Source organism: Podarcis filfolensis, assembly GCF_964270895.1.
Source record: "Podarcis filfolensis genome assembly, chromosome: 3".
Lineage (NCBI taxonomy): Eukaryota > Metazoa > Chordata > Lepidosauria > Squamata > Lacertidae > Podarcis > Podarcis filfolensis.
Genome location: NC_139606.1, coordinates 98,354,869 through 98,377,146, shown reverse-complemented (window position 1 = coordinate 98,377,146; position 22,278 = coordinate 98,354,869). Strand labels below are relative to the sequence as shown.

Genomic DNA, 22,278 nt, shown 5'->3' with positions numbered 1-22,278 from the left:
AGGGCTTAAATCCTATATGTCAGGCACCCCCAAACTAGGCCCTCCAGATGTTTTGGGACTACAGTTCCCATCATCCCTGACCACTGATCCTGTTAGCTAGGGATGATGGGAGTTGTAGTCCCAAAACATCTGGAGGGCCGAGTTTGGGGGTACCTGCTATATGCACTGCACTTACCAGGGACTTACTTCTAAATCAGGGCCAGCCCATACGTGAGGCGAGGTGAGGCAATCACCTCAGACGGTGCCAGGGTGTTCTGCCTCAAACAGCAAAACATCCTAGCCCAGCCCTGTTCTGCGTAGACCTGTGTAGGATCACACTGTATCAAATTTAAAAAATTTCCTTCCAGTAGCACCTTGACAGTGATAGCATTTAGTAATTTCTAATTCTCCTGTTGAGAGTAGGGTGGTCATATTTATTATCTCTATTTTGTAGCTCTTTTCTATAAAAGTTCGTCATAATAGCCTTGTATGGCAGAGACTAATATTATCACCTTTGTATTGCAGATGGGTGTTTATGGCTGAGCAATAATGGTTTACCTAAGACTACGAGGCCCACCAAGTACTGAAAGAAATCACAATTGCAGTAAAAACAGCCATAATACAAGACAATAAGCAGCAATAATGGGATGGAAGATTATTATGTTGTTTTCTTCCAATGTCAGGGACTTATTTTCTCTCAGTGGATTTAGGTCGACAATAGTCCCACTGACCTTGAGCTAAATAAATGGCAACAAATTCCTTATACATTTACTGTTGCTTTGGTCATTGAAAAGCACAGACCTGAAATAGATTATTGTAAGTAAGTAAGTAAGTAAGTAAGTAAGTAAGTAATATTATTACTTGCCCTTCACCCAGGGAGGTTTACAGCAATACAAAATACAGTAGTATTTAAAACAGTTTAAAACAAATTACAGTCACAGTTAGAGTGGGCCCTAAGGTATATATCTCAAGCGTCAAAGACCAAGGTAAAGAGGTGTGACCAGCATATGGCAAAAATCAGTGATGATTTTTGTGTCCATAAATCTCCAAGACAGGGGTACCAACTTGAATAAAATATATGGGGGGGCAGGTAAGCCCCCGCCCCACATAACTGATCACATGATACTGCACACACACACCACTGAATGGCAATCCCCATCTACTTGGGGGGGCCTGCAAATCATTTATGGAGGGGCCGAAGGGACATTGGCCCCTCGGAGTTGGCTTCTATGCTCCAAGGGCAGACCATCCTAACAGGTCGTCCACCCCTGCAGAGTGCAATAGCCACATTTGACCCAAAGCTCACTAGGAATTGGTCCCTCCTTGACAAATGACTCACAACGAGTCCCACAGAGTATTACCATTCCACTCTGTGGCAAAAACCAGACTGAGGGTATGTCCAACCACAGGTGGAGGAAAGGTAAAAGAAACAAGTAAATAAATAATCGGTAGGCAAGAGAACGGCAGAGCACAGCCAGTGTTGTCTACTAAACCCATGCAGAAATAAGTATTACAATCTCCTCATCATAGATACCCTTTGTGGAGGCTGGTTCACTTGGGCAAATGAGACACTGCTCCGATATTATTATTTTATTATCCATTAAATTTATATCCCAACCTTCCTCCCAAAGGAGACCCAACCTCAGTCTGCCCTTAGCCAGCCACCACCTGCCTTCCTTCTGACTTACCACCAGTCCAGGGGGTAGTATTACCTGTTAGCATCCTCATCCATGTTCTCAATGTTGCCCCTTGTGGAAGTCACCAGAGAGGACAAAATTAGAATTTGTTGGCTCTGCTTGTCATTGGCTGTCACTGGCTCCACCTACTTTGGTCTTCCTGCTTTCCGCCCTGCCAGTCTCCAAGAGACAGCAGGCACCGTTGTGACCAATTGACCATACTCAGTGATGACTCATTGGACCATTTTTCTTCCAGCTTGCAGTTGCCTTTGTGAGTTCTTAGTCCTGTGAGGCCACTAGGACCCTGATGATTCAAAATTGTCATCAAAGCTTGCCGATATTATCTTGGATAGACGTAGAAGAGGTGGTTTTGTGAGTCAATCTACTAACAGTACAAAGACTCACTTTAGAAAACCAAACCTCCAAGAAAAGAACACTGAACCGCACAGCCATACAGAAATACTTTACCCTGTTTATGCAACCACTTCCCTTGTGGGTTTTAACTGCAAATAGTTACATCAGAATTGGTACGTGTGCCCATTATAGGCACTAATTCTCTCCCTGCCTGTCGTCCCAGCTCCTTGCAAACAAAAGCCTCTGGTGACCTTGATCCTATGCTATCTCACCGCACACGAAGCTTCAAGCACAATGGGAGGGATATATTTCCCCCCCTTTATAATCTCTCAGCCTGTGAACTTTCGCACAGATGTATGGTTAACGTGACTGTGCATTTTTCAAAATGAAGGCTCTTCAATGCTAGATCCATTCTGCCCGTAAACACTAAAGCAAAATTATGCATCTTCCGTGACACTCCAGATGATGTTTTAAATTTTATTTTTACACTTTGCAAATATATTTATTTCATTCACAAGCAGGAGCTGAGATGAGGGACAAAGTAGGCATGACAGAGTCAGCTTCATGTATGTATTTAAACACACAACTACCCTGTCACATAGAAGGGGAATGCAGAGGATCCTGTTGAAAAAACCCAGCCAGGAACAAAAGCCAAATTTCCCCCAACGCTTGGCTTATATCCCATCAGCCCAGCTGTCCAAGCAACTTTCTGTTTCAACTAATCAGCTTCAGTCCTTTTTTGAATCTCTGGTTCAATTCGATGAGAGCTAAGAATTCTTTGGTGTGGCTGCAAAATGTTAGACTAGCCTCCGCAGGGTTGTTGTAAGGATAACTGCAGTGAGAAGCAGGGACACTGCACACCTGCCTAGAGGCTGTGGAATGGACTTGTCTCTTGACTTTCCAGAGAGGGTGCAAAACATCTCTTTGGCCTTCAGTTCAGCCGGTTGGTTTACTTGTTTTCTGCCGTTTCGTGAAAGCCTTATTGCAATGGTTTTGTTTTAGCTCTTTGTACAGGGCCTTGAATATGTGGAGGGGCAGCTAACTAGAGATTTTAATCAGTCTGTGGTCAGAGATGCTTCTGGTATCAGAACCTCTGCTGGAGCGGGGATAGGGGAACACCTAGAGAGAAAAACAGGTTAAGGGCTACAATGAATGGGAGCATCTGTACTTGCCTGTTACTTTATACATGGATTTTTTTCTCCTATCTGTTTTGACATGAGGATATGTGACACAGTCACCTTGTTGAAGCTGAGCAAGTCTGGACTGCTTGGGAAAGGCAGCAGCTCAGTGGGTAGATCATCTGCTTTGCATACAGAAGGTCCCAAGTTTACAATTCCCAGGTAGGGCTGGGAGACTCATGTCTTTAACCCTAGAGAGTTGCTGCCTGCCAGTGTAGAGTATACTGAGCTAGATGGAGGAAGGATCTGATTCAGGAAAAGGCAGCTTCCTACATGTTTGTTCAGAGCCTGAATAGGAGACTCCTGGAATCCCTAGATGCCATGATGGAAGAAAAGCTAGACTGGTGACTGGGAGTGGCAACTGAGACCATATAATACCGGTCCTGAAAGACCTACATTGGGCCCTGGTACCTTTTTGAGCACAATTCAAAGTGTTGGTGCTGACCTTTAAAGCTCTAAACGGCCTTGGCCCAGTACAGTCATACCTCGGGTTATAGAGGCTTCAGGTTGCGTTTTTTTCAGGTTACATACCGCTGAAACCCAGAAGTACTGGAACGGGTTACTTCCGGGTTTCAGCGGTTGCACATGCGCAGAAGCACCGAATCGCAACCCGTGCGTGTGCAGACACGGGTTGCGAACGCTGCGGGTTGCAAACGTGCCTCCCGCACAGATCACATTCGCAACCCGAGCATCCACTGTATACCTGAAGGAGTGTCTCCACCCCCGTCGTTCAGCCCGGACACTGAGGTCCAGCTCCAAGGGCCTTCTGGCGGTTCCCTCACTGCGACAAGTGAAGCTACAGGGAACCAGGCAGAGGGCCTTCTCGGTAGTGGCGCCCGCCCTGTGGAATGCCCTCCCATCAGATGTCAAAGAAATAAACAACTATCTGACTTTTAGAAGACATTTGAAGGCAGCCCTATTTAGGGAAGTTTTTAATGTTTGATGTTTTATCGTGTTTTTAATATTCTGTTGGGAGCCGCCCAGAGTGCCTGGGGAAACCCAGCCAGATGGGTGGGGTATAAATAAATAGTAGTAATAGTAGTAGTAGGCTACAAATTTAGCCTCAAGATTTAAAAAACGAGGCAAATGTTTTTAGGCATTGCATTGTTAAACAGGAAGGTGTATTACATGCCCTAGTGCTTTTCAGCCAGCAAGCATCCCAAAGGCCCTGCATTTAAAATGCTGAAAGAAATCACATTTTATAATAAAAACAACCATAATGCAAGATAGTAAGCTACAGGGAGAAGTCCCAGTGTTAAAATGATGACGAGCTCTAGAAAGGGGTGTGTGTCCATTGAAGACAGCGTTCAAAGGAAGTGGGCTGTTCATCCACATCCCACACTTAATCCGTACCAATTCTGCCTTTTCAGTCCTCCAAGGACAGAGTGTGCAATAGCTATCAACAGCCCCCTAAATATAGGGAAACTGTCAACAAGGTCACCTGCATACTCTTCAAACTATGTTGCTGCATTATATTCTTTCATAATATGCCTGGGGCTGAACGTGTTTCCAGAAAACCCTCAAAATTTATTTTCAGCATTCATTTTATCTTAATTTAACTTAACCTGTGAACATCTTTCTTAAGCGGTCGGATGGGGGCCCTCGAGGCCTCTCTATCTGCTTCCTCCTCCACTACACCCCTTTCCAGCCCCCACTTGGTATCTTTCCAAGTAGTAATGCGTCCTTGAACTCTGAAAATACTTCCTGCTTGTCTGAGCGCACTCCTCTGTTGTCTCCCGAGACAGATGGAAGCCAACAACCAACCAGCCTGGATGGATGGATGGAAAGGAGTGAAGAAACAAGCCTACTTCACAAAAAGGTAAAAATTCACATTTAATGCTCTCCTCACCCTTGCCAGATGGCCCTCAGGCGGTTGCCTAGAAGGGAATGTGGCCCTCGACATTATCTTTATTACTTTGCTTTACTCTTCCCTGCTCTGGGGTTGAAAATATTCAATAAAGAGCAGGTTAGGAATACTTCTAATACTAATGAAGATGATGTTGTTCCCCAACCTTATTCTTTAGATGGCGATGCCCCCAAATGAATTGATTTTAGTCAAGATTAAACAAACTTTGCCCCTCAGTTGTATTCTACATGATTCATTGGAACGCCTATCATTATAGGGCAGCAATCTCTAGGTTGGATTACTGCAACACATCAAACATAAAGCTACCTCTTTCGGAAACTTCGGCTGGTGTAAAATTCAGCAGCCCGATTGCTCACTGGGGTAAGACCATTTGAGCATATAACACCAAATCTGGCCTGACTGCACAGGCTGCCGATTAGTTTCCAGGCCCAATTCAAAGTGCTGTCCCCGCCCCCCCCCCCCCCCCCGCAAGTGCTGCTTTTGACCTATAAAGCCTTAAACAGCTGAGGACTGCAATACCTCAAGGAACGCTACTTTTCATATGGACCAACCCAGATCCTTCAATCATCACCTGAGGCCCTTCTTTGTGTGCTTCTTCCACAAGAGGTGCAGAGAGTGGCAACACAAGAATAGGTCTTTTCTGAGGAGGCTTTCTGCTTGTGGAATACTCTCCTAAGGGAAGCTTGCCTGGCGCCAGGTGATATTTCTCTTCAACCAGGCATTCGGACGACGAACGTTCCAAATGTGCTTGTCGGAGGGGGGGATATTGGTTTGTTTCTCTTTTATTACATATTTTATGTTCTCATTTTGTATTTTTCCTGTCATGCACCACCCTGGGATCTTCAGATAACGGGTGGTACAGTGGCACCTTGGGTTAAGTACTTAATTCGTTCCGGAGCTTCCGTACTTAACCTGAAACTGTTCTTAACCTGAAGCACTACTTTAGCTAATGGGACCTCCTGCTGCTGCCGCGCCGCTGGAGCACGATTTCTGTTCTCATCCTGAAGCAAAGTTCTTAACCCGAGGTACTATTTCTGGGTTAGTGGAGTCTGTAACCTGAAGCGTATGTAATCCAAGGTACCACTGTATACATATTTGATTAACAACAGCAACACAACTGAGAGAAGTTTAACTGAAGCTTCACTGAAATCCTACATTGAGTGTCTACTCCAGTAGTTCCCAGTGTTTTTCAAACAGAATCCGTTCTGGAAGTCTGGTCAACTTCCAAAACGTTTGCAAACCAAGGTGCAGTTTCCAATTGGCTGCAAGAAGCCACAGAACCCGCGTAAGACGTTTGGGTTCCAAAGAACGTTTGGAAACCAGAACACTCACTTCCAGGTTTGGGGCGTTTGGGAGCCAAAACATTTGACTCGCAAGGCGTTTGACTTCCAAGGTATGACTGTAATTTATTATTTATACCCTGCCCATCTGGCTGGGTTTTCCCAGCCCCAGAATAGCGGTTTGCACAGCCCACTAAAGAAGATAATGCACAATAAATTTAAAAACATTAACAATTAATTGCGCATTCATTCAAGATCCAACCCAAACTACTTAGGTTCATTAATTCAACAAAACTGAGAACTTGATCAAGAGATACTAGCTTTTCAGTTCGAGATTTACTTAATCCACTTTCCTGTTTCCAATAGTAACCAGCCAGCTGCTTCTGGGAACCTGATAGTAGGGAATGAAGGTCACAGCCCTCACACCTAAACAAGATTTCCCCTCACATGTTTCAAGCCCCACACCCCAGCAGCTGCATGCTGGCCCTGCCCTCTCTGTTGCAGTGTTAGGCAGGGAGCCTTCTGAAGCGGGTCTCCCAATTGCATGGAAGCTTCTACTTGTGTTCAAGCAAATATAGGTAGAAGCCGCCTGGGAAGGCCTGGGACTGAGCAAGCAGGGATGCTAGGGGTGAGACCAGGCTGGATGGATAACAACAGAATAGGGCTATATTAACTTCCATGTTGGCTCTGGATACAAGGAAGCCGGGTTTGAATTCCCACTTGGGCCCCCTGTAGTGTGAATGCGGCAAAGGTGTAGATCACACGGGTACACCTACCAGAGTCTGCTTGCTGACAAAACCCTGCTTAGTTTTTGTCTGAGTGAAATAGTCTTCAAATGAGATCATGTTGTGGTTTTGGGCATGTCAGACTGACCTATTTCACAGGGCTGCTATGAGACCAAGGTTGCAATCTTCTACCTACTTACCTGCAAGAAAGCCCTAATTAACTCAGTAAGACTTGATTCCATATCTCTTTCTTTTGTGTAAACACTCCAGGAGCTTTTTTTGGCTCAAGAGTGAAGTTTAAAATGTTTTAGATCAATAATAACAGCGATTCTTGAGATGATTATCCAGAGCAAGGTTTGGGATAAAAAACAACCCTCCCTTTCACTGGGTTGCTGACTGAAGGGGAGCCAAAATGAGCCCACAAGAGGAAAGCATCAGAAGTTTTCAGAAGTATGTACAATGAAAAAGAAAGGAAGCCTAATGAGACAACCCCTCCACCAGATTGTCCAAGCTAAGTAGCCCTGGAAAGCTGAGCATCAGTTGGGGGGGGGAATGGCCTTACTCCGCTTGGAGGAAATGGCTGGCTGAACATGAGTGCACCCATAGCTGTCAACTTACAGATTTGAAAATAAGGGACCAGCAGCCTCGAAAATAAGGGATCAGCAGCCAAAATAAGGGATTTTCCGGGCACTGGTATATTCAACTTCTGAGCCAAAGGCAGAAAGCCCAGCCAGCAGCCAAACGAAGCCTCAAGCGGTGGTTCCCACAGCGCAGCAACCCGGCAAAGGGGATGCAGAAAGGAAACCACTGTCACCTCTCCGCTGGGAAGCGCTGAGCAAAGGCGAGTCCCCAGGCGATGCGGCCGATTTGATCGGCACAAGGCATGCAAGCTCCACCCCCCAGTCGTTCTTAGACTCCTTATTGGGCGAGCAACGCAGCCAAGCAACACAGCTAGAGCCTCCCTCCTCCCTGGCCGGCAGGGAGGGAGGGAGAGGAGCTGCTTCCTTTGAAACCCGGGAAATTTAAGGGACATCATCAATAAGGGACAACAGCGGGACATGGCGCTGGGATAAGGAAGTTTCCCGCCAAATAAGGGACGGTTGACAGCTATGAGTGCGCCTATTTAGGGAGAGAGGACCCCTCACCCTGCAATGTTTAGTGATGGATCCCACTCCTGCCACCAAACAGTGACATTGCATTTGCTTAGCTCATTCGTCCCAACTCTTCCTTCCTTGCATCAAAACTGGTCACACAACCCATTCCGGAACTGACAGCTTCAGGTATGCTAGCAGGGAAAGGATTCAAACACTTTCTTGGATCTTTCATCACAAATATACTACTAGTGCCACGTTTACAGTTTAATAGTGGACGTTTCATGAATGTGCTGGATGTAGCAAATCAAGTCCCCTGTAACGTATTGCATTTGATGCTATCTGAGCTGAGCTTATACCTGCAAAGGTTCATTCAAACAGGAAGATCATGAAGTAATGAACACACATGCATGGAACTCAGATCTAAGTTACTAGCCAGAAGCACATCCAACGGCGGCTAAGTCATGCAAACACATCGCAAGGTTGCCAACTTCCCCTCGCAACTTGGCTCCTGTGCCGTTAACGGCAGGCTTGACAACCAAGAACTAAGCTTTCCCCAGCATGCTGATGTCAATACATATAGGCAAAGCTCCCCCTCCCCCCACTTAAAAAAAAAAGCGCTGCTGGCCACTCTGCTGCAAAAGGCACAAGAGCTTTAAACAGGGGGGAAAGAAGACGCTGGCAAGCTTAGGCAGTAATAAACGTCTTGCGCATACAGGCGCTCTTTTTAACCCGCGACGGCTTGCAAAAAAAAAATAAAAATGAAAATGGAGAGGCATCTGACTGCGACGAATACTGCAAGTTTCTTTTCTGAGAAGTGCTGGGGAAGGGAGGCGGGGAGCGAGCACCGCCCGCGGGCTCACGTCGGAGCGCTGCGCCAATCACAAGCCAGTGGGGGGCGCTCCCAGGAGGCGTCCCCCCCACCCACCTCCCCACGTTTTGCAGTCATGGCGTTAGGGGTGGGAGGGCGGCGGGGAAGCGTACAGTACGAGGAGCCCACACCCTGCTGCGAAGCGGCACTGTCTTCCTGCGTCTCCCCGACAAGGGAGGGGGCGGGCACAAAGCCAAACTCCCCAGGGCGCTTTCTTGCAGCGCGATCCTGTGGACGTTTCCTCGCGAGTCCCCGTGTGAATGGGGCTTGCTGCCAGGATTACAGTCTCAAGCCATCCATATATAGGGCTTCGGGTGTGTTTGTGTTTGTTGGGGGGGGGGGCACAGTCTTATAAGCCCGATAAATACTGCAGGCTTCATTTCCGAGCAAACACGCGTCGGATCGGGCCGCGTGCCTCCTCCAGGATGTGTTTCAAACGCACCCTCCTCCTCCTCGGCTCCTTTGCAGAAATGGAACCCGCCCTCCGCCCAACTCTGCTCGGATTCAAGAAAGATCCGAGTTACGAAGCAGAGAACGAGGAAACGGCGCGCCATGCACGCAGGGTGTGTGTGTATGTTTGCACACCCCGAGCCTGGAGCGTCACCGGGGATCTCCTGGCCCCCGAGTGCAATTGCTGCTCACCACCCGGGAATCTGGCCCGGGGCGCCGCCGACAGCTCGGACAGGCAGCAGCGCATGGGGAGGTGGGTTTGTCCTCCGTACCTGCTGCATGGGAACTGCAGCCCTTAGAAAAGGGAAACGAGTGGGGCAGTGCAAAAAAAAAAAAAGAGAGAAAACACCCTCCCTACTGAAAACCCCAGGAAGACACGCCGCTAAATTGCCGGAGTTTGCTCCCAGCCCGCAGGTCACTCCTTAAGACAGGAGACCCCGGCGAAGGGCTCCGCGCTCTGCTACTAACTGCCGCCACTGACACCTTACTTCCTGGTTTGCAAACTCAGGACCAGACCCATCTCGGCGGAGTGATTCGATTTTCTCTCCTAGCCGCCTCCCCTTTTTGCTTCTGCTTTCTCTCCCCCCCTTCTTTTGCACGAAAATAATTTGACAGCGTTTTGCTGACACGGGGATTTTGCACCAGAGATTAAGAGAGGGGGGGCAGAGCCCCCACCCTAAAGTGGCATGCAAGGAATTTCATGCACAAGGTAAGTCCAGCTCCCTTGAGCTTCTCCTCCTGGCGTGGGCTTGGGAAAGAGCGAAGATTAGTTATTTCCACCTCTCTCTCTCCGTCTCCCCCCTGTACAGTCGCGGAGGGGAGGAGGGTGCATTGCACAGGGGGTGGGGGGGGGGGAGAAGAGGGGGCGGAGGCGGCGGGGTTGCGTGTAGATATGCAAGTATATATTTCCTGGCGGAGCGATATTTGTTTACAGCAAGAGCTCGTACTGTAAGCAAAGTAGGACCCGAGTAAATAGCAGCTCAGTAATAAATTAAAATTGCAATTGCCCCGTCGCTGCACAATATAGATCCATTATATGTATTAAAAACTGCGCCCACACGGACCCTGCATGCACTTGTTGCAGACTTGCACCAGGTAGGCAAAACGCTTAACAACTTCCATTCTTGCACGGAGCTTGCAAACTCAACTTTTTCTTTTTTTCTTTTTAAGTTTGTAAGTTCACTCACTTTCGGTATGTAGGACTGAGTGGGCGAGGCCCTCCCTGCCTCCTGCTCCTTCCTGCAAGATATCCCAGCAGGAGGAGAGAGATCATTAAGCCTGGCTATTATTATGATTATTATTTTATTATAAATAAATGTCCCCCTGGCTGCGTGCTTCCTTAAGTAAGGTGCAAGGCCGTGAGTGTTTTTTTAAATCGGATCGAGGCGAGTCCTCGCACTGCGGGGGGTGGGGCGGGAAGAGGGCAGCGTGATCTTTTAAATCGAGTGCGTGTACAGGGAGCTGCCCGCGGTGTGGCAAGAGAACCATATGCGAGGATCTGGCAACGGCGGATCGCACACGCTGCCTTACCTACCTGCTCCCAGTCGGTGGGAAATTAGAAAGCGAGAGATTTGCATCTTGGCCACTCCCTAAGCCCGTACACCCATGCTTTCTTTCCCCGTAGCGTTCGCTTAGCATTCATCAAAAGGAAAGAGGCACTTAAAGTAAGATGGATGCAATTTTTTAAAAAAAACAGAGATGAGTCAGTGCCTGAAAAAACCCATAAATGAATACGGTTGTGTGTTGCGGTTGTGTTTCATATAAAAATATAGCAACTGGAGAAGGGGAATATGCAAGGCCGGTACTGAGACCATATATATTTTTCCTTGTTTCCAGAGTCTGACTACGAGAGCGTTGCATGAACAGAATCCATATCTGCTTGTGTAATTTGGGTTAATGCAGGATTCACATGCTTCACCCAAGAGGTTAAAATGAGATCTGCAACTTTTCATTGATTAGTCAGTTTAAAAAAATACCCTTTGACCACCCACAAAAGTTGTCCGGGTTAACCTGGTAGCAGTTTATTTTAAATAGAATGTTTAATTATTTTTAAACCAAATATGTATGAAATTGTAGGCAACTGGGTTCCATGTTAGAAGAGCCACTAGTCCTTTTCTTGCATATTCATCCCTGAATTGTGCCTATGAGCATTAAGCTTAAAAGCAAAATATGCCTGTTTTTCTTTTGTTTTAATTCATAAGCAGTTTTTTTAATTAATCATCTAAGGTGTATTTAATCATATGTCAACCCTGGTTTAAAATTCTCCAGAGTCAGTTTGTAGGTTTCCAGATGTATAGTGTGAATGTGGTCCTTGGCTATGAGATTAAAGTATATTAATGTGGGGGAAACCATGTGCCTAATTGGTTTGGAATCTCTTGCCAGCTGTCTAGTAGTTTTTTAATGTGATATAATCTGCAGTGTTTACCAAAAAGCTGGTGGAGCATCGTGGTCAACAGCAAACCTGCATCCCTGCTCAGAAGTTAGTCCCACTGTGATCAATAGGACTTAACTGCTTAGTGTGTTTAGGATTGGAGCGTGGAGCTAGATCTCCACTTTTAGAAGACCAAGACCAACCCACTCTCTTGTGGCACCTTCAAGACTAACCTTAAAGACTAACATATTTATTATGGCCTGAACCAGAGGTAGGAAACAAAGATATTTTTGCGTGGCTGGAATATTATGTCCTTCAACTCCTGCCTCATACTGGCCTGAATGGAAGCTAGATTTGGGTGTAGAGAAACTAGCCTACTGTACCAAGGAGGTAGAACTTGTGTTTGCTGCCCCTTCCATTTTTGCTTCTGGACTACTGAAAGGAAGCCTGGAAGGGAATGTTGCCCTGGTAGGTTCCTCATCCTAGCCTGAGTCTTGGTGGAACTAGTCTATTTTCATCAGCTGCATGAATCGTCAGGGTAAGTTAGCAGACACGTGCACCGGTGATTGGGGTGGGGCATTTTTCTTTTCAGGGAGTGACATTTTAAGCATTGAGTTTTAGAGGGAAACGAAATGCTTTCCATATGAACCTACCCAGACCCTGAGATCATCTTCTGAGGCCCTTCGTCGTGTGCCTTCTCCATGAGAGGTCCGGAGGGTGGCAACACAAGAATCGGCCTTTTCTGCAGTGGCTCCCTGTTTAAGGAATGCTTTTCCTAGGGAGGTTCTGCTGGTGCTTTCGTTACACACCTTTAGGTGCCAGATGTAAACATTTCTCGTTAAGAAGGCCTTTGGCTGATTGACATCCAACGCCCTTTTAAAAGGTAGTGGGAAGTACAGTGGTACCTCGGGTTACATACGCTTCAGGTTACAGATGCTTCAGGTTACAGACTCTGCTAACCCAGAAATATTACCTCGGGTTAAGAACTTTGCTTCAGGATGAGAACAGAAATTGTGCTCCGGCGGTGAGGCAGCAGTGGGAGGCCCCATTAGCTAAAGTGGTGCTTCAGGTTAAGAACAGTTTCAGGTTAAGAACGGACCTCCGGAATGAATTAAGTACTTAACCCGAGGTACCACTGTAGGTTGTTTATTGGGTTGCTTTTATTTTTATTATGTATTTTGTGATTTTATGTTGTAACTGCCCTTAGAATTGTGGGTATAGAGTGGTATACAGATTTAACTAATTAATAATAATAAGAACTGCAAAAAGTACAAGCTCTGACTGTTTTGTTGCAGAGGTATTGCAAGGTTTGTTCACATAATGTATGGTAAGCATTAGTTCGGATGCAATGTGTCTCTTCTCTGGTCTCCATGTTTCTCTATTGCTGCCAGACACAGTGGTCCAGCCGCTTTGTAGCCCCTCTTTGAGAGGGTGCTTGGCGAAGCGTCTTTGTAGAGGACCTTGGGGCATGGGTACAGGCGCATACGGGGGGGGGGGCGTTCTTCATGTCCCAAGCCGCCTTAAGGTTTTCTAGGTCAAAATCAGCATTTTGAATCTGGCTGGGAAGCGATTTAGAAGTCGGTGAAGGTATATGTTCTGAACATGTTCAGAGTTGCTATATAAATCAGAGTCCCGGGAAAGTGTCCTGGTAACTATAGTTTGTTAAGGATATACAGCCCCCAACTTTCCTTTAGTGTCAAAGAGGGTATAAGGTTGTTTTAAATGTAAGGTGTTGATGTTAACAGTTGAGGCATGAGCCCAACTACACCTTTTTAGGGGTCTGCTTTTGTGTGCATGGGTGGATGTAAGAAAATTGCCAGGCTTCACCATGCTTTGATCCGAGTACTACTCCTCTTTGGAAAGAGTGTGTATGTATGAGTGTGAGAAGTAATAAGTGTGGTGGTGTAGTGTAGTGGTTAGAGTGTTGGACTAGGACTTGGGAGATGAAGGTTCAAATCCCCTGTCTACTATGAAAGGCAGACATAAAATGAGAATCATGTATGCCACCTCGAGGTCTTTAGAGGAAATGGGGAGTTGTAAATGTAAAAATAAATTAAATAACAATGATGAGAGCTGCTGTACCACTGATAGCAAAGAGTGAGTTATGAGCAGGAAGTTTTTGGTTCAAACGGTAGCTTACCCACAAACTTGTTGTATGGCCTAAGCTAAGCTCCTATCTCTCAGCCACCCTGTTGGGTAAGCTGCTGTTTTTCTGTCCGTCTCCACTTTTGCAATACAGTGGTGATAATACTTCATAAGCACGGTTCATAAACAATCATAATATTGAGATAGTTATTGAGGATGTGCGCTTGAAGCACTGTGAACCCTTAAAAGCTTTCTTACTAAGAGTGTCCCTGCGCATGTGCAGTGTCTCACAGACTTGAGTTTAGGAGACAGAGCATTGTTTCTAGAAATATCTGTTTCTGCACCTGTTTCTTTGGAATTGAACCACTGGAATCTAGGGCGCTTATCTGATCAAAGGAAGTCGATAAATCAGTTGAGTTTTTAATAGATTAAAAGTGGCATTTTCTCCTTTGCGTAAGTACTTCTAGCAACAATGATCAATGCTTGCTAAAAGAATATGTTTTGCGTGATTGATCTGTGATACCTTTTAAGTTTATTAAATGTTGTTTAGCTGATTAAACAAACTGTTTATTTGACTGTAGGTGGTATCCATATTGGAAACCACCTCAAGTTGTGTACTTCTTTCTAGGTTCTGTAAAGATTTAAGAAAAACATGGTGGAATGTGTAGGAGGTACCACCAAGTAGCCTCTCTCAAGCTTCCAAGACTTTGAAGGACCTGAAAGTTTGACACACTTCCTCGTGTGGGAATGGATTGCCAGCCACTTGGTTGGTTTGAAATTCATTTAATTGTTGAGTTTTCAGGGGGAAACGTTTTCGGTAATACACCCAGGCCTTGTGTTGTGTTAGCGTCGGACGTTAGGGGCACTGCAGGCTACTTAAAATGCTTAGTGCTTAAAATGCTTGGTGTGCCTCTGGGCAGATAAAGATGGTGGATGGGGTCTCATTGGCACTGTGTTTGCTGTGCATTACACACAACCACACTGTAAGCAAAGGATGTGGCTGCTTCATTCCCTAGCCTTCTTATGGCACATGCAGGTCCTATATATGCAGAACCACATTTCCCCCTTTTTGGAGAAAGCTTTTCCTGTGCAAAGGTTAATGCTTTTTTATTTTCCGTGTTTGTGGTGTTTTCATGAAGAATTATCTGTATGTTGTTTTGTCTTCCCCCAGCATATGTCTCTGGTTTATGATAAGAAAAGCTTATACATAAAATAATAGCAACGACACTGTGCATTTCAAAGGCGTTTGCTTGTAAACCCTCAATTTTGCATTTAAAGCAAAACTGAACGATGCGCTTGATTTTGTGAGATCCATGTGTGTCTGACAAAATGAATCGTTCACTGTAGTTTTTCAGCACATCTCTGCAATTTTAATTCGCTTTGAAATAAGGCAGGTTGTGGGTGGCTTCCACATTCACTTGTTCTGTAGCTGAAAAGATTAGAAGACATTGTGAGTCCTGTGTTCCGTTCTGGGCACCACATCCAGGTGTAGACCAGTGATTCCTAAATTTTGGGGGGCCACCACCCCTTGGTTCCATAAACGCATCTCCAGTGCCCCCCACCTTACCTGGTAAAAAGGCATTATTCAGGTTTGTAGGACCCATTAAGGAAGATAATAGCAAAATAAAATTCACTTAATTGCACATTTATTCAAAATCCAATTGAAACTATTTAGCATAATCAGTTCAGCAAAAGTGATGAGTTTGGTCCAGTGATACCAGCTTTCAAAAGTCTGAGAGTCATTTACACCTCTAGGTAATCCCACTTCCCTCTTCTAGGGGTGGTATCATTCACTTTAGGAACCACTGGTGTTGACCAATTGGAATGAGTTCACTGAGGGCAGCAAAGATGGTCAGGGGTAGGAAATACATGTCCTAAGAGGAAGGAAGCCTGCAGCTCAGTAGCAGAGCATCTGCCTTGCGTGCAGAGTATGCCATCTTAAATCCTGTGTATCTCCAGGTCGGGTTGAAACCCTGGAGAGTCATTGCCAGTCAAATTAGACTGTATGGAGCTAGATGGACCAATGAACTGACTCAGTTTGGCAATTTCCTATGTTCCCAACTGGGTAGAATTATGGAATTGTAGTGATGGAAAGGGACCACAAGGGTCATCTTTTAGCCCACTTCTAGTCTGCAGGGATCTCACCTGTCTCCAAGAATTCTCAAAGATCAGGCTTCCTCAACCTCGGCCCTTCAGATGTTTTGAGACTACAATTCCCATCGTCCCTGACCACTGGTCCTGCTAGCTAGGGATCATGGGAATTGTAGGCCCAAAACATCTGGAGAGCCGAGGTTGAGGAAGCCTGTCAAAGATTATAGACATCTGTTGATGCAGCCTAGAATAGCATTAGCTTTTTTTGTTGTTGCATCACACTGTTGACTCAGGTTCAGCTTGGAGTCCACTAAGACCCCAACGTCCTTTTCACATGTGCTTCCAGTAAGCCAGGTGCCCCCATCTTACGTTGGTGCATCTGGTTCTTCCTGCCCAAGTGCAAAACCTTTCATTTGTCCCTATTGAAATTCATTTTGTTAGCTTGGGCCTAGGTTTCCGATCTCTTAAGGTCTCTTCCTTCTCTGGGTAGTGGCAGGGTAGGGTTCTCTGCAGTGTGCCTTCCCCAGCCACCTTGGTATATTCTGAGGTCTGCAATTGTCCTTGCTCCTCTAGCTGTTGCTTTGGATTTCCTGCATGAAGCAGGCTATGCTAGATAGCTTGCATTGGGGAACCAGTTGCCCCTCTTGATGTTGTTAGACTCCCAGCTCCCATCAGCCCTAGTCCGCACAGGCAGTGGTCAAGGATGATGGGCGTTGTAGTCCAGCAACATCAAGAGGCTTACAGATTCCCCATCCCTGGCCTACAAAGTCTTGCATGATGCTGTATTGGGGGTTGCTTCTCAGGCTAGGTCTACAGTATTCCTTCATTGTGCCATATAGTGGTACCTTTGTTCTGGATGTCTGTTCTTAACCTGAGGTACCACTTAGCTAATGGGGCTTCCTGCCGCCGCCTTCCGATTTCCGTTCTCATCCTGAGGTAAAGTTCTTAACCCGAGGTACTACTTCCAGGTTAGCGGAGTCTGTAACCCTAAGTGTTTGTAACCCGAGCTGTTTGTAACCCGAGGTACCATTGTAGTGTTACGTGCTTTAAAAATATGTAAGAAATATACACCATATAATGACATTTAACATACATTTGCCCAAGAGACCTCATTATACTAAGAAAATCAATAGTAAAGGAGCTAATTAGATGAGGAAAAAGTTTGTAGTGGAATCCAAAAATGTATAGTCAGAAACAAGCGCTATTGAATTCAAGAAGTGGGGTTAGGATTTCAGCCTTAACAAAAATGATTTTATCTATATATAATTCTCAAGAGAGTGTCTTTAAAGAACTGTATTTGTAGAGTTCGCATTGGCATGTGCAAGATCGATCCCCATATTTGACAGCTGCATTGACAGCTGTAATACTAGATGATCCTCACGGTGTCTTCAAACGCTACAATTTTATGACTTTGTGTCTTGTAAAAAATTCAGTATTTTTGTCTGCTTGTAAGATATAGTGATGGCCTGTCCACCAGCTTGGATGGGGAGAGGAAGAACCATGTGCTTCACCTTGAACTTTGTGGAGGAAAGGTGGAATCTAAATGTGATAGTGATGATGATTGTTTTTGATTTTTTTAAAAAAACACCCCATAGTTTTTGCTTAGTTCAGATGTAATGGCAACCTATAATTTGCCACAAAACTGGAAGTCAGGAACATGCAAGCTAGGGGCATGTCATGTAGCGTCACAAGTTAAACATAGTTTGCTGCTTCGTTGTAGTATGCTTGAGAATGCGACTACGTGTGTGCGTTTGAGGAAGTCTGCAATGTGGAATGCGACTACGTGTGTGCGTTTGAGGAAGTCTGCAGTGTGGAATGTAGAAGAATGTGGGCAGGCACGAATATATGGATCGTTCATGCTGGATCAGTGCTCTCCGTCAGGACTGGGGAACCTTTTTTTTTGACATTCTATTCTGAGCAACCTTCTCAGGGCAACATGCCAATTGTAGGTGGAGCCGGAGGCAAAAGCAGGCAGAGCAGTGCCTCTAAATTTTGCTTTCATGTAGTGGGCACTCCTATCTCCAATTCTCCATTCAGGCAAGCAAGAGGCAAACACCAAGAGTTGAAGGACACAATCTAGGCAATCAAGGCCAGAGAGGGGTGTGACTTCCGGAGGCGGCGCGACCGGTAATGGCTGCCTTCTCCGAGTAAGGAGAAGGGAGCTCCGCTGTAAACGGGTCGTCCGCTACGGCGAAGCGGAGACCCACTCAGGAAAACCACAGGTGGCAGAAGCCTGTGGTCTCGGGACCCGGCGGGCGCCAGAAGCAGCCCCCAAAACGTTGAAGGGACCCCGTAAGGGGCTCCGGATCGCGGAGGGGGTAGCGGCGCTGTGGGTCGTTGCGCAAACAGCGAAGTGAAGCCGCATTGCTGTTGCCGGTCAGCGCTGTCCTTTCTTCCTGCAACTTTTCTGAACTTTGGAAACTACAACCCGTGAGTAAATTTGGACATTGAAAACTTTCTGAAACTTTTGTCAACTTTCTGAAACTTTTTGAGAACTTTATGAAACTTTTAAAACTTTTTTAAAAAAGTTGAAATCTGGCTGAAAACGGAGTGAGGATAAGCAGGAAGCCCATCTCCCGCTATACTGAACTTTAAGCAAAGAGCAGGAGGAGTGGAGACAAAAAGTTATGCGTTAACTAAATGCTGGCACCCTGTTAAAGCAGTTTTCTGAGTGAAAGACTTTGAGCTATTGACTTTTGCTGGTTATATTCGGGGTGCACTGATATTCTTCTTCTGTGGCACCAGTGGATTATAAAATAAATAAGAATCTCTGATGCTGGAGCTGCCTGGATGAGCACCAGTTTGCAACTTTGGATACATTGAATTCAGATTTTGAAACATTCTGAGTTGGAACTGGATACTTTGAAACTGTTGCAGTCAAGGCACTGTAAGAAACACTGTTTTGCTTTAAGTTTTACTCTGCTAAAAATAATACATGTGGAGGCGATAGACATGGATTTAAATTTATAAGTTTAACTTGGATTTGATCTTTTCCCTGAAGACGTATTAAGCTCCCTCTAGAGGATTTTGGACTTACAGCAGTGACTTTGTTTTACTTTCCCTTTCCCGGCCTCTGATTGACTATTGTATCTGGGACTCTGCTTTCTCATGGGAACAACTTGGATTGACCTTGGATTACAGATAACTTTGGAATGAGTGGCGCAAGGAGAAGAGGAAGGACTAAACAAACAACTCTAACTTTATCTGCAGCCTCACAGCGTAGATCTTCTGTGCCGGCCTTGCCTTCCACTTTGCCTCCAGACATAGAGGCGGCCTCCCTAATACAGGCAGGGGAGGGTGAGACAGAGGAGCTGCACCTGGGAGATATGGCTTCAGGGACAAGTAGCTCTGTCTTGGAGAAAATTTTGGAGAAACTGGAGGCTCTGGACAAGAAGGCTGATTTGCATACAGCTAAAATTGAACAGAACACAGAAAGCTTGAATAAGCTGACTGGACAAGTTGCACAGAATGCCCAGTCTATTGGAGAATTAAAGGAGGCTGTAGGTGAAAATCGTAAACTGGCTGAAGATACTAGTCAAAGATTGGAAGAACTTGAGAAAGAAGTAAGACCACTCAGCAAACAAGTTGGAGAACATCAGATTTACTTTTTGATGACAGAACTGCGAAACAGGGAGACCAACTTGAGGATACGGTCAATACCAGAGGTGGAAGAAGATAATTTTATTGAATTTCTAACTAAGGAATTTGCCAAGTTTTGGAAGTTAGAGGAAAAAGACTTTAAAATTGTATCTGCTTTCAGGCTTGGCAGAGTCAGAAGGACAGAGAAGCCCAGAGATTGTTTGATAACACTGAGATCAAAGGAGGAAAGGGACAAGATTTTGGGCCTGCACTACGAAAAGTCACTAGACATTTTGGGCAAGAGAATTGAAATCTACAAGGACATTCCTAAGCAGTTGCTGGACCTTAGATCTAACTACACGGAATTGGCAAGACTGTTGAGAAGCAACGCAATTATCTTCAGGTGGGAGTTTCCACAAGGATTATCCTTTACCTACAGAGGGAGAAAGATCAAAATCAAAACAGTGGAAGATAGAGACAAGTTTTTGGGAGCACACGGAGAAGACCTCCACAAAGGACTTGGATTGCCAACGCCAGAACTTCCAGGGGAGCCCGCCCCCTCGGATCCTCAAGGACCGGAGAACAAGGTACCACCCCAGAAAGAATAACCAGATCTATCCAGGATGTCTCTGCAGCTTTTGAGTTGGAACATAAATGGCTGTAACAGTCCCGAAAAAAGGTCTAAAATTTTTCATATTCTAAAAAAGGAACAATTGGACATTATATGCTTACAAGAAACACATGTGATTAGGCTCCATAGAAAGGTGTTAATAAATAAAAGGCTTGGTCAAGAATTTATATCATCGGATACAGTTAAAAAGAGAGGTGTAGTGATCTATGCAAAAGAGAGCCTTTCACCAAAATTTCTCTTTAAAGATGAAAGTGGAAGAATCCTCGCAATAGAAGTACAGTATCAAGGAGAAAAAATTTTGATATTAGGAATTTATGCTCCAAATGAAGGAAAATCGGATTTTTATAAGAAGTTGCACGAGATCATGCTGGATTATCTGGATTACAACAACGTCATCATGATGGGGGACATGAACGGGGTCGTATCAACAAATATGGATAAGTCACAGAACCAGAACATTACTAAAGAGGGAAGACTACCTAAGACCTTTTTTGAAATGACTGACAATATGGACTGGGTTGACATCTGGAGAGTTAGAAACCCCCTGGGAAGAGAAGGAACATTCTTTTCTGAAGCTCAACTGACTTGGACACGAATCGACCAAATATGGATAACTAGAAGTCTGGCACCTAAGGTGAGGAAGGTGGAAATCTGCCCCAAAACATGCTCCGACCATAACGCCTTGAGAATGGATATGACATTGATCCCAATCGGCTCCTTTAGATGGAAGATGAATGATGGCCTGTTTAGAGATCAAAGAATTGTAAAGAAGGCCCAAAAAACCTTAAAGGACTATTTTGAGATTAATTTGAACACTACGGTGGAAAAAAGAACTATCTGGGATGCAAGTAAAGCTGTGATGAGAGGGTTCTTGATTCAACAGAATTCCTTAAAGAAAAGACTGCAAAATGAAAAGAAAGATAAAATTCTGGAAAGTATCAAAGAGTTGGAGAAGAAGTTAAGATCTAACCCGAAGTCCCAACCGATTCTGAGAGAAATTAAACTTTATCAGGCGCAATATTCCAAGCTGATAAATCAGGAAATAGAATGGAAGATTAAAATAATGAAACAAAAAACTTTTGAATCGGCAAATAAATGTGGGAAACTGCTAGCTTGGCAGTTGAAAAGGAGACAAAGATTAAACACAGTAACAAACTTAGAGGTTGAAGGAAGGAACATTCAGAACCCGGGAGAGATTAGAAAGTGCTTCCAGAGGTATTTTAAAAAGTTATATACTCAAGGGCCACAAGATGAAATAGAGATTACACAATTTTTGGAGAGAAATGGATTAGCAAAGCTGTCAGAAGAAAATAGAACAATTTTAAATGGCAAAATAACACGACAAGAGATTGAACAGGCCATCCTGAGTCTGAAACAGGGCAAATCACCAGGGCCAGATGGACTGACCTCTAACTACTACAAGACATTGAAGGATTATTTGATACAACCTTTGTTGGAGGTCAGTAATGAAATAATGGAGGGGAAGAAGGCGCCTGAATCGTGGAAAGAAGCATTTATCACATTGATTCCAAAGTCAGAAACTGAAAAGACACAACTCAAGAATTACCGTCCCATCTCCCTTTTAAATGTGGATTACAAAATATTTGCAGATGTTTTGGCACGAAGATTTAAGAAAGTTTTAAGTGAGATAATCCATAAAGACCAGGCAGGCTTTCTCCCGGGCAGACATATGTTTACTAACACAAGGAACATCATAGACATATTGGAACTTTTACAAACAAACATAAACACTAAAGCAGTTTTAATTTTTATAGACGCGGAGAAAGCCTTTGACAACATTTCTTGGAAATTTATGAAGGGGAATTTAAAAGAAATGGGAGTGGGACGGGGGTTTGAGAACGGGATTGAGGCAATATATTCAGAACAAAAGGCTAAACTGATAGTTAACAATGTGGTTACAGAAGAGTTTAAAATTGAAAAAGGTACACGACAAGGCTGCCCGATTTCCCCATTACTGTTTATTTCGGTTCTGGAAGTGCTCCTGAATATGATTAGGGGGGACCGGTTGGTGGAAGGGATTCAGGTCGGA

General features: G+C 44.9%; 1 protein-coding gene across 17 annotated transcripts in view; it reads left to right on the top strand.

Moving 5' to 3' along the window:
- The first annotated feature begins 9,399 nt into the window (after positions 1-9,399).
- The window catches only part of TRERF1 (transcriptional regulating factor 1), an 81,670-nt gene continuing 68,791 nt past the window's right edge, over positions 9,400-22,278 (top strand). For 6 of the 17 annotated variants that reach the window (XM_083604901.1, XM_083604899.1, XM_083604895.1 and 3 more), the window contains exon 1: positions 9,401-10,180. The gene's annotated coding sequence lies outside the window, so the exon portion shown is untranslated. Of the gene's footprint in view, positions 10,181-10,332; positions 10,567-10,939; positions 11,136-22,278 lie in introns of those variants that run through there. The other 11 variants (XM_083604891.1, XM_083604890.1, XM_083604898.1 and 8 more) reach the window with 7 other exon arrangements.